At 36.6% G+C, this 19,768-nt stretch overlaps 1 protein-coding gene across 1 annotated transcript in view; it reads right to left on the reverse strand.

Annotated features, from left to right (window-relative positions):
- Positions 1-19,768, reverse strand: part of LOC128870409 (dr1-associated corepressor homolog) — a gene marked incomplete at its 5' end in the record, with an annotated part of 185,850 nt that overhangs the window by 83,311 nt on the left and 82,771 nt on the right. The window lies entirely within an intron of this gene.

Here is a 19,768-nt window from a genome sequence, read left to right on the forward strand (position 1 = left end):
GGCAAAAGTTCTTAAAGTATGTAAGCTCATCGTATGGGACGAGTGTACTATGTCACACAAGAAACCATTGGAAGCACTTGATAGATCTTTGAAAGATCTACGAGGAAGCCAAACAGTCTTTGGAGGTGCCATGATTTTATTGGCTGGAGACTTCAGGCAAACATTACCAAAAATCTACGGCTGCAGACGAAATCAATGCATGCTTAAAATCATCGTATTTATGGAGACATGTAAACACGCTTACACTTGCTACAAACGTACGTGTTCAACTACAGAACGATCCGTCAGCAGCTGAATTTTCACACCAATTACTGAAAATCGGAAATGGCGAAATGTCTGTCGATCCAACAGGAATGATTACATTGCCTAACAATTTCTGCACTTTTGCACAGTCTAAAGAGGTATTGATACAGAGTGTATTTCTAAACATAGTTCAACATTACAAAAACCATGATTGGCTCAGCGAAAGAGCAATTTTAGCTGGGAAAAATAAGGGCATCAATGATATAAATGCAGCTATTTTGGATCAAATACCTGGTAACATAGTTGCATATAAGTAAGTCAATGGACACTATTACTGATCAAGATGATGTCGTAAATTATCCAACTAATTTCTTAAACTCACTCGATTTGCCAGGCCTACCACCTCATAATTTACGATTCAAAATTGGAGCACTGATTATTATGCTGCGCAACATTAATGTGCCACGACTTTGCAACGATACCAGACTCGCTGTGAAGAAGCTAATGGGTAACGTTATCGAAGCAACAATTTTGAAAGGGAAGTACAAAGGAGAAGACGTTTTGATACCCAGAATTCCACTGATTCCGACGGATTTACCATTCGAGTTCAAACGTTTGCAGTTCCGTATTCGCCTTGCCTTCGCTATGAGAATTAATAAGGCGCAAGGACAGTCTCTACAAATGTGCGGTATTAATTTAGAATACAGAGTACGACAGGTGTTTACTCAGAGTAGACGTGTTTCACTCATTCTAAGTTTCTCTGTGTTGACTATTTCTCAGTTTATTTGCTTAACGTTCACGTGCTTGCTTTCAAAGTTTTAATTTACCATTTTATTAATTACCTCTTCTTTATAAGTGCTTAAAAACAAGTGTGCTTTTGGAAAATTTACCAACTATGGCCCCCGGGCCACCAAATCTCGGGGACAACAGGTTTGCATTGCTTGCTCCTGGCCCACAAACGAAACGGAAAAAACCTTCTTATTCACCATTGAATTTTCCAGCTTTGCCGGTTCAAAAAAAAGATAACCCCAAATTCATTACTATCAGTGCAATCGATACCAACAAACCTCTATCAAAGTACTCATGTTTTGCGGTGCATAAAGCATTAGAGTCTATTAGTAAAGAAATAATTTCAATTACAGAACTTCGAACAGGTAACCTCTTGCTATTAGTGAAGAATCCGCAAATCGCGCAAAAATTTATATCCGCTAAGCAACTAAACGGTGTATGTGAAATTGAAGCCAAACTCAACGACAACTTAAACAGTGTTAAAGGTACAATTTATGCCCCCTGCCTCATTGATGTTGACGAAAAAGAAATCATAGAGAATATGAGTAAACAAGGTGTTATAGCTGTACACAAGTTTAGTAGAACGGTTGACAGTGTTTCACACCATACTGGTGTTATTTTGCTCACTTTTGACGTTTATGAATTACCTGAAAAAGTAGAAGTATCGTGGAGAAGTGCTAAAGTCAAACCATACTATCCTAACCCCATGAGGTGTAAGACGTGTCAAAAGTTGGGTCACACCACTAAGCGATGCAATGGTACTCCGGCATGTGTTACTTGTAGTCTTCCTCCTCACACTTCCTCCTGTACACGCACGTTTTGCACGAATTGCTCAGGCAACCACGCCTCATCAGCCAACACATGTCCCAAATACTTGCAATCGAAAGAATTACTTAAAATAAAATGCAAAAACAAATGCTCAATGCGTGAAGCAATTAAACTTTACCAAGCACAAACAATACCAACACTCGATACATCTTTCGCCACGAAAGTAAGAGAAACTCAAACACAAAAAAATAATAATAAAGAAAAACCAACATCAAGCACTATTATTTCACCTCGCTCTATTCTACAAAATAAATCAAAAAATGACTCTCCATCCAACATTCCATTAAATAATTCTTCCAACATCGACCAACAAAATATACCTCAAACCAACATCTCAAATAACAACAACACCCAACAAATTATCCATACACACGAATCACAATCCACAAATACATTAACTAATGAACTCACTATATCACCACCACTTCACTCCTTTTTACAATCCTCTTTCAACCTTGAATCTACTCTCGCAAGTATCATAGGACAAACGAATATAGACCAAAACCAACAAATTACTCAATTACTCACAACAACTTCAACTGACTCTCATGCTATCAATGACGGTCTAACGCATAATTTAACACAGTACAATACTGAAGATCAGTACATGACAGTTGACGATTGTCAATAGACATGCATGTAACATATCCCCTCTCATTACGTTTTGCGATAATTCTATACAAATAAAATGTTTAAGATAATACAATGGAACATGCACGGTTTTTTCAATAACTTCACTGAGCTGGAGACCTTGATAAAAGAACAATCGCCTGACGTTATATCTATTCAAGAAACCCATCTAGCTGCTGGAAAGGCAGCTGCGGTACCTACTCAATACAAAGGTTTTTTCTTTAACCTACCACAAAACAATTCGAACAAACAAGGCATCGCGGTTTTAGTAAAGAAGTCCATTCCCCACAGAGAACTACACATTCAGTCCAACATAGCAACAATTGCAATAGAAATTGCACTAAGTTTCAAATTCACTATTGTCTCTATATACATACCACCACTACAAAATATATCATGCAATGAACTCAGGCAATACATAAGCTCAGTCTCAACCCCGGTTATAATCGCTGGAGATTTTAATGCTTGGAGCCCTCTTTGGGGATCCGAAAACACAAACACCAGAGGCGCTATTATAGAGGATCTAATTCTCTCAGAGAATCTTACCATACTAAACGACAATAGCCCAACACACTTTTCTACACATAAAACTTTCACAACCGTTGACTTAACAATCTGTTCATCCAACATTGCACCAAAACTTACAACCATCACCCTATCTGATCTGCATGGCAGCGATCACTATCCCATCGTCACTGAGCTCCGCACTCAATCGGCATACAAAGTACCTCCCAAACCTAAGTTTCTAACAAACAAAGCTGACTGGGAAATGTTTCAACAAGTGACATCTAATCTTTGCTCTTACTACCCATATTCTGACAACATAAATAAAGAAGCTGCGGTGATAACTAAAATAATTCGGACGTCTGCACATTTTTCCATACCACAATCTACGAACAAAATCTTTTCAAAATCGGTACCCTACTGGTCAACCGAACTATCTCAGCTGAGAAAAGAGAAACAACTTTACTGGTCTGAATATAAACGTTTTAGAACAAACATCAATTTGATTCGCTATAAGAAAGCAAATGCAATTTTTCGCAAAAAGTGCAAACAAGCTAAAAGAGACTGTCTGAAAAAATTCTCGGAGTCCATTAATCATAAAACTAATCCGAAGAAAGCCTGGCTCGATATTAAAAGACTATCTGGCTCTTACACCCAAACTCCGGCAATCTCTCTAAGCAACTCAAATGGTCCCATAACTGACCCAAAAGAAATAGCCAACCACTTTGCTTCATTTTGGTCCGATAGTTCTCATGACTCTAATTTTCACGAAACATTTGTAACTACCAAAAACCAATACTTAAGTAGCAACGATAACACCGGTTGCAACTTTTCCCAATACCTAGACTCCAAGATAGAACATATAGAATTAGAATCCACCCTCTCTTCTCTGTCGGGCAAGACCCCTGGAGCCGATCGTATATCATATCCCATGTTACATCATCTTCCTCTCTGTCTGAAGATCAGACTTTTAAGACTCTATAATAATATCTTAAACCAGGGAATTTACCCCCAGGCGTGGAAAAATGCAGTAATTATCCCCATCCCTAAACCAAATGCTACTTCAACAGAGGTCAGTGGGTTCAGACCGATATCGCTACTTAGCTGTCTGGGAAAACTCTTTGAAAAGATTATATCAATGCGTATCTCCTGGCATGCCACAAAATTTAACTTAATAAGTCCACGACAAGTAGGCTTTAAGGCAGGGCAGGGCACAATCGATGCTCTTCTCTTTTTTGAAAACAACGCATCTACTACTCTTTCCAACAGAAATCACCTGTCAGCCCTTAGTATCGACTTCGAAAGAGCCTTCGACCGCGTTGGAGTTCACGTTGTGCTTCGTCAGTTTCAAAATTGGAATCTAGGCGTTAAGTTACTTAACCTGATTAAAGATTTTCTCACCAACCGCAAACTTGTTGCAAACGTTAACAACGCCTACTCTAATTACCATCCTTTGTATAATGGTATAGCTCAAGGGTCTCCACTGTCTGTTATCCTGTTCATGGCAGCCTTCAATGAAGTCAGTACTGTAATTAACAAGTACAAAAATGTTTCTCACATTTGCTACGCAGATGATTTATTATTGTTTTCTAAAGTTAATGACTTAAATGCTGTAAAGAAAGACTTCTCAGATATACTCTCAGACATAGCTCGTTGGGGCGAAGTCTCAGGTGCTAAAATCTCCATTAAGAAATGTAAAAATTTCCATATTTGTCGCAAACATAAATGTAATTATTTTAATTTAGTTCATAACGATATACCAATTGTCAATACAACTAGTCTTAAGTTTTTGGGTATAATTTTTGACAAAAAGCTAACATTTAAAGAACATTGTTTAGACTTACGAAAGCAACTGGCTGTCAGACTAAGTATAGTTAAATATTTATCATCAAAACATTGTTTAATTAACCAATCTACTCTTATAAATGTAACCAAAGCTCTTTTTCTGTCCAAAATTGATTTTGGTCTCCCGATATATGGCAATTGTGCGAGAAGCAACATTAAGCTTCTGTATTCCCCATATCATACGGCCGTTAGCAGGAGCATACGCGCGTTTCCAAAATCTCCGATAAAATTCGTATTAGTTGAAGCTGGATTACCGTCAATAGAAGAAAGATTTGATGCATGTCTCATGAAACTCATTCCAAAGTTATTTCTGTGCAACAGCAACACTTTATATGAAACAGTGTTAACCGAACTTCAGCCGAAAAAAACGCCAAAACGGAAATCAACAATTGGACTTATCATCGACTTGGCTAAAGAACTTGGCATACACTCACCAGTAATCTCAGAAAAAGAAGACTTCCCGCCCTGGCACATAAACAAATCTTTTTTCATCTTGGAACTAGAAAAATTCAATAAAAGTGGCACTAGCCCAATAACCTATCAACGCTTATTCTCAGAGCTCACTAACCCTCTACTTGGCGAATGGAACATGATATTTTCTGATGGATCAAAAACTGAGACAAGTACATCCTTCGCAGTCGTGGATTCTTCGGGGAACACTGTCTCAGCAGGCATCCTTCCCCATTTTGCCTCTGTTTACACAGCTGAAGCCACAGCAATCCTGAATGGGCTAATTTCTGTTGAAAACTCAAATCGTAAAACAATTATATGCACGGACAGCAGATCAACAATAGCGTCAATACTGAATATAAGAAATAAAACGTATGTTATTTCCCAAATTCGCAACAAACTGATCGGCAATAACAACAACATAAAATTAATGTGGGTACCAGGCCACGCAGGCATTAAAGGGAACGAAACAGCGGACGAACGAGCTAAATTGGCCACCATGGAACCGCTCAAAACATTTAACAAGTTTTCAAAAAAAGACTTCAATAAATATGTAGTCAATCACCTGTATCAAAAACAATTGGTTACATGGGGATCTATACAGCACCAATACACTACATTTAATCCAAACAGGCTAAAACCCGAGTATCCATCTTACTGCCGTTGCAATGATGTCAAAATGTTTGTTCGGCTACGGCTTGGGCACACGATTGCAAGCCACTCCTATATATTCAACAGAACTAACCGGCCAAACTGCCAGCACTGCCCTACATCACCACTAACATCAAATCATCTTCTCGACAACTGCACACAATTTTCCACAGTAAGGAGCAATATTTTTGGGGACCAAATCCCATCATCACTATTAAAAAATATATGCTACGAAAATATTATAAAAATGTCAGATTACTTAGCACAAACCGATTTAAAGAAACTTATTTAACTAATTTATCATGACTTTACCTAGCTTGCCTGTAATTAATTCATAATTCTTTTTACAATATAACAAATCAGAGAGCCGAAGGTCCTGGCAGCCAGTGCTGCTATTCTCGTGTTAAAATAATTATATTATTATACCACGTTTGTAAATAAATAAATAAATAAATAAAAATTTAGAATACCCAATTTTTTCTCATGGACAATTGTATGTAGCTTGCTCACGAGTAGGCAAACCATCGTCATTATTCACGCGAAAGATGAAAAAACCAAAAACGTTGTCTACCAAAAAGTGTTACAATAAAGTTCGAATGAAATTGTATCAAAGAATTTGCTTTGTTTCGTATTAATTTTATTCTCTTTCAGCAAATCATTGAATTTATCGTCTAACGAAGAGGGCTTGAATAGAAGTAGGGAAATAGTTTAAGAAAAAAAAAAAAAAAAAAATGTTAAGCAAAAATTAAATAAAAAAAAAAAATTATAATAAAAATTTTTTCAAATTTTTAATGTATTAATAAAACAAACAATATATATATCATACATTAAAATGAAATTCTATATTACATTTTAAATGGAAAATATTGAAGAAATTGTAAGGACTCTGTCAAGGATATTAGAAAATATAAAAAAACAGGGAACAAAAAAATATAAAGTAGAAACTTTATTACAAAAATTAAAAGACATAGAGAACTTGAAAATTGAATTTGAAAAACTTGAAACTAGCTCTGACATAGATTACAAAGAACTCACGATCTTAAAAACAAAATTTCAGAAATTATACACTGAGACAAAAGGACGATTAACAGAACAGAAAAACGATCAAGACAAATCAGAACAGAACGGTTCAAATAATATTTCAACACAAAACATGTCAGAATTCGATATAAATACATCGTTAAAAGTAGTCCCAGAATTTACTGGAAACTACAGGGACTTACCATCATTTTTAAAAATCACAGAGTTGATCTATAAGACATTAAATGAACAGAGTAAAAAAAAAACATTTATAGAATTTATTAGGGAAGTAAAATTGAACAACAAAGTAAGGACAGCAATTGGAATTCTAGACCCAATTGACAATTTTGATAAATTACAAATTGAACTAACAAAGCTGTACAAGAATCCATTGACCATTCCAGAAATGTACTCAAAACTTAATTGCTGTACGCAGAGAAATCAAAATGTGCCTACATTCAGTGACCATATTCTGCAACTTATTTCTAAATTGAATACATTACACATCGCAGAGCTGGAAGGAACAGTAACGAACGAAAGAAAAGGCGACGTCATTAGAAATAACCAAAAATATGGCTTAACCATTTTTAAAAATAATCTAAACGACAACCTAAGACAAGCGATATGCTTAACCCAAACGAAAACACTACAAGAAGCCATAAACTTGGCAAAAGGATTTGCTCACATAAGACTACTTAACGTTAACGACAGTGAAATTCGTATAAAAAATTTAAATCTTGAAACAGAACCCTTAAATAACTATTATGATACATAATTAACCAGAAAAATAAAGATAATTTTGACAAAACACGTTTTCAAAAATGAATAAAAATTTTAAATTTAGATTCAGACGACAAAATTCCAAGGGATTCATTATATAAAATTTTCGAGCAATTCCCAGACATTTTTCATATAGAAGGGGAAGCTTTGAGCACGAATAATTTTTATACCCAACATTTGAGTATGAACGATAAAACACCTGTATACATAAAAAATTACACATTACCTCAGACTCAGCTTGAAGAAATAGAAGAACAAGTAGAAAATTTATTGCAAACCGACATAGTGGAACCATCAGTGAGCGCCTATAATTCACCACTTTTGATTGTACCAAAGAAAAGTAGCGGAGACAAAAAAAAATGGAGGCTTGTAGAAGACTATAGACAACTAAACAAAATTTCCGTTGACGAGAATAGAAGACGTACTAGACAAACTGGGTCGCGCAAAATATTTTTCAACGCTCGACATGACAAGCTCTTTTCACCAGATAATGCTAGACAAACACTCAAGACACTTGACTGCATTCTCCACAAGACAAGGTCATTACCAGTTTAAACGCTTACCATTTGGACTCAAAATATCTAGCAATAGCTTTCAAAGAATGCTCGCAATAGCTTTGAGTGGTTTAGATAGCAATGCATTTTTATACGTAGACGATATTATAGTGTTTGGCTGTAGTCTAAAACACCACAACGGTAATTTAATTGCAGTTTTTGAAAGACTACGAAAATATAACTTAAAACTAAATGCGTGAAAGTGCGTATTTTTAAAATCCGAAGTCGTGTACCTAGGGCATCTGATCACGCAAGATGGCATAAAAACAAACCCATCAAAATTTGAAGTGATAAAAAAATACCCCGAACCCAAAAGTAGTGACGAGGTTAGGAGATTTGTAGCTTAGTCAAGGAGAAATAGGAAAAGATTTGCCTATATCATATGTAAGCAAAACTTTAGTAAAACATGATATAAATAAATCGGTCATAGAAAAAGAACTACTCGCGATTCACTGGGGAATAAATTTCTTCCGTCCATACCTAATGGGTAGAAAATTCACCGTGGTAACGGACCACAGACCTCTTATCTCCTTATTTTCACACAAAAATCCTTCGTCCAAGATGACATGGATTAGACTTGATTTGTCAGACTATGATTTCGAAATAGTCTACATGCAAGGCAAAATGAACACAAATGCCGATGCATTATCACGAATAAAGATATACTCAGACATACTAAAAAAAATGATACCAACGGATTGTGATGACAATAATAAAATGTTTGTATTAACAAGGGGAATGTCTGCCAAAAATAACACCAGGGTAGACAAGGAGAACTACAACTCTCATTCGAAGTCAGGCCAAGTTCACATTTGGGATTGTACGTCCACAGCCGATATAAGAAATATAAAAAGATTAAAATTCGTATACGAAGAAAAAATGAAAGGATCCAAAATACAGATAAATAAAAATGGGGATATAATAGTCCGATATAGTGAGGAGCCTCTGAAATACGTTTCAATCATGGCGAAACTATCATCAATAGCGACTAAAAGAAATATAGAAAAGCTAGCGCTAGAAAAAGATAATTTATTAAGAGAAATGAATATTGAAAATTTTAAGAAAGCATTCAACAAGTTGCAAACTGAAAGATTAGAACAAAATTTAAGACCCTTAAGAATAATTTTATATAAAACCCCAAAACAAATTGATGACGAAGAAAGTATAAAAAATTTAATATTTGAGTATCACAATTCAGCACTAGGAGGACACCTGGGTATAAGAAAAACTATCTTAAAATTAAAACAAAAATACATATGGAAGAACATGAGAAAAATAATAAAACAATATATTAACAGTTGTAAAGAATGTACTCAAAATAAACAGACAAAGTACATAAAAGAAAAAATGACAATAACGGGCACACCTAGTACAAGCTTTGAAAATTTAAGCATAGATACAGTAGGACCATTGATTATATCAAATGGTTTCCGATATATTTTAACGGTACAATGCCAACTGACAAAATACGTAATCTTATTCCCAATGAAAACTAAAGAAGCAATTTCTATCGCAAAGACACTAGTAGAACAGGTAATACTAAAATACGGACTTTTTAATACATTAAAATCTGATCGAGGTACAGAGTTTGTAAATGAATTAATGAAAAATATATGCGAAATACTAAATGTAAAGTAGACCTTTTCAGCACCCTATCTTCTCTCTTCTTCTTCTTAATTGGCGCGATAACCGCTTACGCGATTTTGGCCGAGATTAACAAAGCGCGCCAGTCATTTCTTTCTCGTGCTAACCGGCGCCAATTGGACACACCAAGTGAAGCCAAGTCCTTCTTCACCTGATCTTTCCAACGCAGAGGAGGCCTTCCTCTTCCTCTGCTACCACCAGCTGGTACCGCATCGAATACTTTCAAAGCCGGAGCGTTTGTATCCATTCGGACGACATGACCCAGCCAACGAAGACGCTGGATCTTTATTCGCTGCGCTATGTCTATGTCGTCGTAAAGCTCATACAGCTCATCGTTCCATCGCCTGCGATATTCGCCGTTGCCAACGTGCAAAGGTCCAAAAATCTTACGCAGAATCTTTTTCTCGAACACTCCAAGCGTCGCTTCATCGGATGTTGTCATCGTCCAAGCTTCTGCGCTATACGTTAGGACGGGCATGATGAGAGTCTTGTAGAGTGTTAGTTTGGTTCGTCGAGAGAGGACTTTACTGCTCAGTTGCCTACTTAGTCCAAAGTAGCACTTGTTGGCAAGAGAGATTCTACGTTGGATTTCAAGGCTGACGTTGTTATCGGTGTTAATGCTGGTTCCTAAATACACGAAGTCTTTTACAACCTCGAAATTATAACTGTCAACAGGGACGTTGGTGCCGATACGCGAATGCGCCGACTGTTTGATGACAGGAGATACCTCATTTTGTTCTCGCTCACCACCAGACCCATTCGCTTTACTTCTTTATCCAGTTTGGAGCCGATGATGTCAATATCATCGCAGTATGGCAACAATTGCACGCTCTTATAAAAAATTATGCCTGAGCGATTAAGTTCTGCGGCTCGCACGATCTTTTCCAACATCAGCTTAAAGAAGTCACACGACTGCGAGTCACCCTGACTGACACCTCGTTTGCTATCAAACGGCTCAGAGAGGTCCTTCCCAATTCTGACGGCGCTGCTGGTGTTGAGCAACGTCATCCTGCAAAGCCGTATTAGTTTTTTTCAGACATCGCGGCATACAGATAACTCCTCTTCGTACTGTCGAATGCAGCTTTGAAATCGACGAAAAGATGGTGTGTGTCGATTCTCCTTTCATGGGTCTTTTCCAAGATTTAGCGTATTGTAAATATTTGATCGATGGTAGACTTTCCAGGTCTGAAGCCACACTGATAAGGTCCAATCAGTTGGTTGGCGGTGGGCTTCAGCCTTTCACACAATACGCTCGCTAGAACCTTATAGGCGATATTTAGAAGACTAATCCCGCGGTAATTGGCACAGATTGCAGGATCGCCCTTCTTATGGATTGGGCAGAGCACAGTTAAATTCCAATCGGCAGGCATGCTTTCATCCGACCATATTTTGCATAGGAGCTGATGCATGCACCTTACCAGCTCCTCGCCGCTATGTTTGAATAGATCAGCCGGCAGTCCGTCGGCGCCTGCGGCTTTGTTGTTCTTTAGCCGCGTTATCGCTATTCTCACCTCGTCATGGTCGGGTAGCGGAACGTCAATTCCGTCGTCGTCGATTGGGGTCTCGGGATCTTCACATTCTCTATGACATGCGCAGCTGTCACTGTTTAACAGGTTCGAGAAGTGTTCCCTCTATAATTTAAGATTGCTCTGGATGTCAGTCACCAGTTCGCCGTCTTTGTTCTTACAGGAAAACGCCCCGGTCTTAAAACCTTCTGTAAGCCGCCGAACTTTCTGATAGAATTTTCGGGCGTTGTTCCTGCTGGCCAGCATCTCAAACTCCTCGCACTCACGTATTTCGGCCTCTCGTTTCTTCTGTCGGATAATACGTCTCTCTTCCTTTTTCAGCTGTCTGTAGCGATCCCACATGGCTCGCGTTGCGCCCGATCGCAGCGTAGCTTTATAGGCGGCATCCTTTCTTTCTCCTTGAATCGTTTAGTACTAGTCTAAGAGCTGGCTACATGAAAATGCCCGCATCAGGTACATGGCTAATTTATTTTTAAAATAATAGTATTAGTGTAGACGAATATAAAAATGAATGTCTGCCATTGCAAAACTGGGTCGCAAAGGGGGGATACGCAGTGAAAGGGGTGAATTTTGGGTGTAAAAAAATTCATAAGGTACAGGGATTCTATGTACGGGAAAAGTTTGGTTATATATTTGAGAAAGTGTAAAAAAAATTGGCAGACATTTTGCGAGGGGCTAACTCGCCGGCAGACTGCGCTGAGGATTGCAAAAATTAATTAAAAAAAAATCATAAGGTACATGAATTCCAATTATTGTATTTTAAAGTTTAAACATTCCAAAAGCCATTTACAAAATGGCAGACAAAAAATTGAGGGCTAAGGCCGCGGCAGACGACGTTAAAAAGTGCGCTACACATCAACATTTTTAGTCACATTCTTGATATTTAAGTGCAGAAGAATTATTATCGATATTTATGGAGTGTTTCGAGTGTAAAGTGTCTTGAAAAAGGCAAATCGATGATGGTGCCTCTTAGTGTTGTTGACTTATTAACGTCTGATGCACAATCGAAATTGAAGATATCTTTGATGAATTTGATAAATGTTTCGTCATTTTTCACGTTTGTGTTAATGTAATATAACTTGACCTATTCCATTGCAATTCCATTTACCTCCTCCTCTATATCCATACAAAATATCTATCAAACAAATAAAATTTAAATTTTGTTTTGAAAATTGCAACCCTTACATCAGTATTTTCTTATGACGTTGTCACGTTAAACTATCGTCAGTAAACCGACTTTACAGACAACCTCTTTTTTTAAAGACGACCTGCGGAACGGGCGGGTTTTCGCTAGTATTTCAATATTTTTCAGTTTGTTTGCATCATGGCTATGAGTGGGAAGAAGTGCGTTTTTAACTGTAGCATGATCAGTGAAAAAATTATAATTTTCGAAGAAGACAAATTGAAAAAGTGCCAACATATTTCTAAAGTTCGTATCGCTTTTGATTTGAAATACAGTGATATTGTGTTACCAGAAATAGTGGACGGTGTCAGTGGTTATCATCGACATTGCTATAAAGCATTTACATCCATCCAAAATAAATATTTGGATAAATATAACGGTAAGTTTGCAATATTCGTTGAAAGTTGTTATTATAAGAAATTTAATTACGCCTCGGTATAAATAATTGAACTATTATCAATTTGTACAGAGAACAATCAATTGGAAGTAGCAAAATCACCAGAAGGCCACACGTCCATTGAGGCATCTGCGTCTCCGCAGGCCGAACATTCGGCAGGTAATAATATATTTTACATACATTATGTTGTGTACGTATATATTTAAACGCGAAATAAATTGTCGAACGATTTATTAATTTTTACAGTGAGTAATCAATCCATAGGGGATGATTTTCCGCAAGGTTCCACATCTATTATTTCACAATGTGACAATTCAGCTGGTAATAATTTTTTTGTACATATAGTATATAGTATGCACATACTTTTAATAGAAAATAATTTTCAAAATGTGCATCGGTATTTAAAAATATTTTTAAAGAATTAATTGATCAATTAAATATATATAAATGTTTCAGAAAAAAATGACGATAACGTTCGGTCGTCTGATGTATTCAGTGACAGTCAACTTTCACATGAACAATTAGATGTGGAACGACAACCTGGAAATTCAAAATTAAAGAGTGCAGGTATCTGTTTGTTTTGTAATCAAGCAAGGAAGAAGCAAGGGCAAAAAGCGCTTCTTTTGATACGATCTGAAAGTGAAATTTTAATTGAAAAAATTGTCACAAATGCAACTGCCTTAAATGACTATGAAATATTATCGAAAATCGAAAGATTAGGGGATAATCGTGTTGTTGATTACCATAATACATGTAAATTAATGTATTTTAAAAAATACATAGCGGCTCCGGAGAGAAAACAGTCAGATTGGCATAGTGCAAGAAACGTTCATGAGTTAGTTGACCATGAACTGTATTCTTTTATCGCTGAAAATACGATAGGAAGGAAGCAATGCTATTCTTTGAAATTTTTAGTACAGTACGCCAAAAGTGCGTTGTATAAATTGTTTTCGGAGAAATATGATAGATATGATAAAAAAATTTGCCAAGCAGTTACAAATAATTGAATTGCATAACCGTAAAATTATTGCACCGAGCGGAAAATGTATTATATCGGCAGAAACATTTAGCGAATTTGAAGATACTGAAACATTGCAACGAGCTGCATATGTTTTGAGGAAAAAAATTTTGGCCATAAAAAAAGATCCACTACCTCAACAGCTGACTTCAGAGGACCTGATCAAAGGTGCATGTAAAATTCCTCCTGATATTGTACAATTTTTAACTTCTTTAATCTGCGGAATTGATCCCAGAACTGTGAAAAGTTCCAATTGTATTCGAAAAGTCAACTCTATAGCCCAAGATTTAGTTTATCCTGTTCATAATGGTAAAATCAAAACGTCCAAGCAGATCACGCTTGGAATGACCTTAAAAAGCATGGCAAGTAGCCGAAAAGTTATAGATTTACTTAATAAATACGGTCAATGTGTAAGTTACAATACTGTTGAGGAGTTGGAAACGGAAGCGACGTTTTCATCCCTCAATAAATCAGTAATTTGTCCTCAAAGCATTGAATTATCCCCTCACTACTGCACAGGAGTGGCATTTGACAACTACGATCGATTTGTTGAAACGTGTAGCGGAAAAGATACGCTGCATGATACAGTGGGAATTATATATCAAAATATAATAGCAGGTCATTCCAGTTCTGACAAACCTGAAGCTGAAAACATTATTATTCGTGCACCTCCTGCGAAAAGGAGAAGAACATATGAAGTTATATCGACGGAGATACTTCCGTACTTGAAAAAACCAAAGCTCACTGACCGATTATTATCTCTTGAAAGCAATTTACGTGATGTTGAAGCCAGTAATTATGTTTTTTACGAAAAGTTAGATGTAACATGGGTAATTTCACATTACCTAAAAATTCCTAATACACCTATGTGGGTCGGGTATAATAGTAAAATTGTAGATGATCAGTCAGTTAAACAAAAGGTATCTTATCTTACACCGATTAATATTTCACCTACGAACGTATCTGTTGTCATCGAAACAATGCGCCAAAGCCAAAAAATAGCAGAAGAATGTTCGCAACAGTACATACAAGTGACGTATGATTTGGCAATCGCTAAAGTAGCTTATCAAATTCAGTGTACGGAGAAACCACAGTTCAATAACCTTTTCATTCATCTTGGTAGTTTCCATATAATGATGGCTTATTTTAAAGCTGTTGGAAAATTCATAGATGTGTATGTGTCACTTGGATGGATCGATTTATAAAACAGATAAATCTGTTTTGTTGAAGTCGTTGGAAAAAGATGTTCAAAGTACAGCCCCAAGCTACACTGACATTTGTTTAATAGACGGATTCTTTCTCATACATTGTATCAAAGATTTACCAAAAACATTCGGAAGTATCTCCAAAAAAATACTTCAAATGGTGAAATTCATGTAATTTTTGATAGATATTGATCACCTTCTATCAAAGATTACGAAAGATCTCAGCGAAGCGGTTCCTCTGGTAATCGTATGTACGTGATTTCTGGACCTGAACAATCAAGACCATCAGACTTTAATAAAGAACTCCGAAATAGCTTTTTCAAAGAGGCACTCGTGAAATTTTTAATCGTCAACTGGCAAAATCAAGAATTAATTCCATTCTTTCAAAATAAAAAAGTGCTACTCAATTTTGATAACTGTTATCAATATGAAGCTGTGAATGAAAGCATATTATTTTCAAAAAATTATAAGTTTACTCTCGATTTGCATGAAGAGGCGGATTCAAAAATAGTATATCATGCGTGCAATATCGAGTCAACAGCGAACATTCTAATAAAATGCTCAGATACGGATATTTTAATTATTATGTTGGCTAATATGATTCACGTACAACACAATAGCAAAGTTTATATTCAAACAGGGGTTTGGAATAAGCAACGAATAATTGACGTATCGACGTTGCATGAAAAGTTAGGCGAGATAATGTGTCAATCTCTGCCAGGATTTCATGCTTTGACTGGCTGCGATTTTAATCCCGCATTATTTCGCAAGGGAAAGCAACGTCCTTTACAGATTTTAAAGAAAAATGAAGACTTACAAAAAGCATTCGGTCAAATTGGACATGAAGACTGTGATGAAACCGCTGTTTTCCCGATTCTTGAAAAGTTTATCTGTAATTTGTACAACTTTCCGTTGTTGAGCTCCGTAAATGATGCACGATTCGCCTTATTTTTAAAAACCTATAAGGTCAAAGATTTGGAGGAACCTTTCCAGAAAAAAAAAATTGCAGAATTTTGACTCATCCACTTTGCCTCCTAGCCAGGCTGAATTAACGCAGCATGTATTGAGGACCAAATATATTGCTACAATATGGAAAAATGCTCTTAAGAAAATGCCATCATATTTACGACCAGAAACTTGCGGATGGATATTAGTAGAGGGAAAGTATACATTTAAATGGTTCGACGGACTACAGCTGCCTAGTACAATACAAGATATTATTGATCCTGGAACAAACGAAGGTAATATATTTATCCACAGAACATATAACTATTCCATTCTATTAAATGTCTAAAAATCATTTTGCTTTGTGCTTTGTTACAGGCGATGAAGACGTTAATGCAGAAAGCGAATCAAATGAAGATGAATATAGTGATAGCGAAGGAGATATCACGTCCGAATCAGATTCCGATTGCGAATGTGACTAAAAATGTTGATGTGTAGCGCACTTTTTAGCGTCGTCTGCCGCGGCCTTAGCCCTCAATTTTTTGTCTGCCATTTTGTAAATGGCTTTTGGAATGTTTAAACTATAAAATACAATAATTGCAATTCATGTACCTTATGATTTTTTTTTAATTAATTTTTGCAATCTTCAGCGCAGTCTGCCGGCGAGTTAGCCCCTCGCAAAATGTCTGCCAATTTTTTGTACACTTTCTCAAATATATAACCAAACTTTCCCGTACATAGAATCCCTGTACCTTATGAATTTTTTTCCACCCAAAATGCACCCCTTTCACTGCGTATCCCCCCTTTGCGCCCCAGTTTTGCAATGGCAGACATTCATTTTTATATTCGTCTACACTAATACTATTATTTTCAATATAAATTAGCCATGTACCTGATGCGGGCACTATCTATGTAGCCAGCTCTCCGTCTATACAGACCTTGCTCTCCAAAACGCGCCAAAGAGAATAATCTATCAGATTAGCGTCTGGTGAATGTGAGAGCCACAGTGTGGACGTTTTAAAGTTCGGAACCTGTTTCAGCCATTCTTGGTTCTCTCGAGCTTTGTGAGACGGTGCTGAGTCCTGTTGAAATGTACCTGGTCTGCCACCGAAATGTGTGTCTATCCACGGCTTCAAAGCAAAATCCAGAATACTTTCCCGATAATATTTCGCATTTATATTGACGCCAGGCTCGATGAAAACGATTGGAGAGCGCCCATCTGCGGTTACAGCGGCCCAAACCATTACCTGTGACGGGTGCTGCTTCCTGGTGGCCAATCGATTACTCAAATTCTCGTATGAATGGTCGGTGAAATAAACCCTATCGTTTTGAGGGTATAAGAATTGCTGAATTTGAAAAATTGTCTCGACTGAAAACACAATGTTGGGGAATTGACCGCTTTCGGCCAAGCGAAGCACCTCCCTCGCTCTCGCAAGTCTGAATTGTGGCTGCTTTGGTGTGAGATCATGGGCCTTTTGGATCTTGTAAGGCTTGACTTTGAGATCATTTTTAAGTATGCGGTGGATGCTACGGTAAGATACTTTCAGTTCTTTCGCCATTTGATTGACACTTCGTCAGGGATTTCGTTCAAGTCACTTCTTCACTTTTTTAATCTTTTCACGTGACGTTGCAATATTTTGATGACCACCTCCACGACGTTTCGCGAGCTAACAGTATTGTAACGAGTAATGGTGCGATAAACAAAAACGTTTTTTACTTTAAGGTGGTCATCTTAAACAAGAACTTAGCACTATAAAAACATCAAATTATAAGCATTTTAAGCAACGCAAATAGAGAAACAAATAGAGTAATGCACCGGTGAGGAAGAGTTAGATAGTGAGACAAATGGGAAACTCAATAAAACAAAAAGTCAGATTAAGAAGAGGAAAATAGAATCATCACCTGAAGCCCCTTTAAATTCTCCTAACCAAGAAGGGAAACATTTACATGAAATACTCCCACCACCAATAATTTTAACACATACTAACATAACCCATCAATTCATTCATAAAATGTTGAAAGAAAACGTCAAGAAAGGTTTTTCCATTAAACCGATTGGTAAATATAAATACAAAATTAATCTATTCGACAGCAGTGCCTATAGATCCCCTACAAAAGAGGTCAGCACACTAAAGTTATCCTGGTGTTCTTACGAAAGGGTACAAAATCGACAAATTAGAGTAACGGTCAAGGAGCTCCAACAAATTTGCGAGCCACAAGATATTATCGCGGATCTTTTGAATCAAGGTATACCAATGCGTTCAAGAAATTGAAAGGGAAAACTAAAGAGCTTCTCAATAGGTGCACGTTGCGCTTTGATCCTAACGAAAGCATTAAGAAGATCTATGGAAATTAACATATAATTAATAAAGTTGCCAAAATTGAACAACCAAGACCTTAAAAAATTATTCCACAATGCAAGTCATATCAAGGTTACATGCAGAATTCCTGATTTAATAGATTTTTTTGTGGTTAACCAAACACCGAATTACATGATCTCAGTCAAAGGTGGCGCAGGTTTGAACTCCTATCATTCGCCTATTTACATGTCAATTAATGGCAAATCACAACCTTATGAGCGAAACACTATTTCAAACGAGTTAACAGAATGGAAGTATTTTATACTCAAATTTGATACCTACATCGACGAAATCGACGATATAAAGAGCACAGATGATATCGAAGATGAAACAGCAAAGCTGACTGCATACATACAAAAATCTGCCTGAATTAGCACGTCAAGGATTAAAACAAAACATTTTCAACAAAGATATCCGGAAGAGGTACTGGAAATAATTGCAAAAAAAGAAGAGTAAGGAAAAAAATGGCAGTCGACAAGACTCCCGAATATCAAGACTGAATCTAATAAACTAACAAAACTACTCAAATAAAACCAAAGAAACATAAGAACCACACCTTAAAATTAAAACTGAAAAATTTATCAGCAGAAAAAACAACGATTATTCTCTTTGAAAAGCGATGGCGTGAGTGAAACGGCTCATACAACCCACCAATTAGAAGCCAAAGCACCCAAAGGTGGGCTAAGAGCGATATTCAGAAGGCGGAGATGTTTGCCGTACACCTACAGAAAACATTCCAACCACATCAAAATGTACAATACATCAGCTCAACTATATCATTCCAAGAATCTGTTAAAATAGAACATTTCACTATGCGAGCCATTTCTATACATACTATTATATTTGTAAAATTCGTGTTAGTACACCCGTTTATAAATAAATAAATACATTTTAACCATATATTTTGAGAAATGCTTCACAAAGTTAAAAATAATAAATAATAAATAAATAAATAAGTAAGAAAAGGCTAAATTCAGTCCAATCCGAACTTTTTATACCCGCGCAAATTTCAGTAAAATGAAGTATGTTACGGGACTTATATGTACTCATTACTAGTATAAGCCAAGCTTCTCTTTTAATTTGTGTTGTAAGGCCGGATTATTTTACAAATAGAGAGATCACCTCCAAACATACAAGTTTATCGATGTGTACTTACTGAGTGTACTATCATCCAAACATTATAATATGCACATGTT

Source organism: Anastrepha ludens, chromosome X, assembly GCF_028408465.1.
Source record: "Anastrepha ludens isolate Willacy chromosome X, idAnaLude1.1, whole genome shotgun sequence".
NCBI lineage: Eukaryota > Metazoa > Arthropoda > Insecta > Diptera > Tephritidae > Anastrepha > Anastrepha ludens.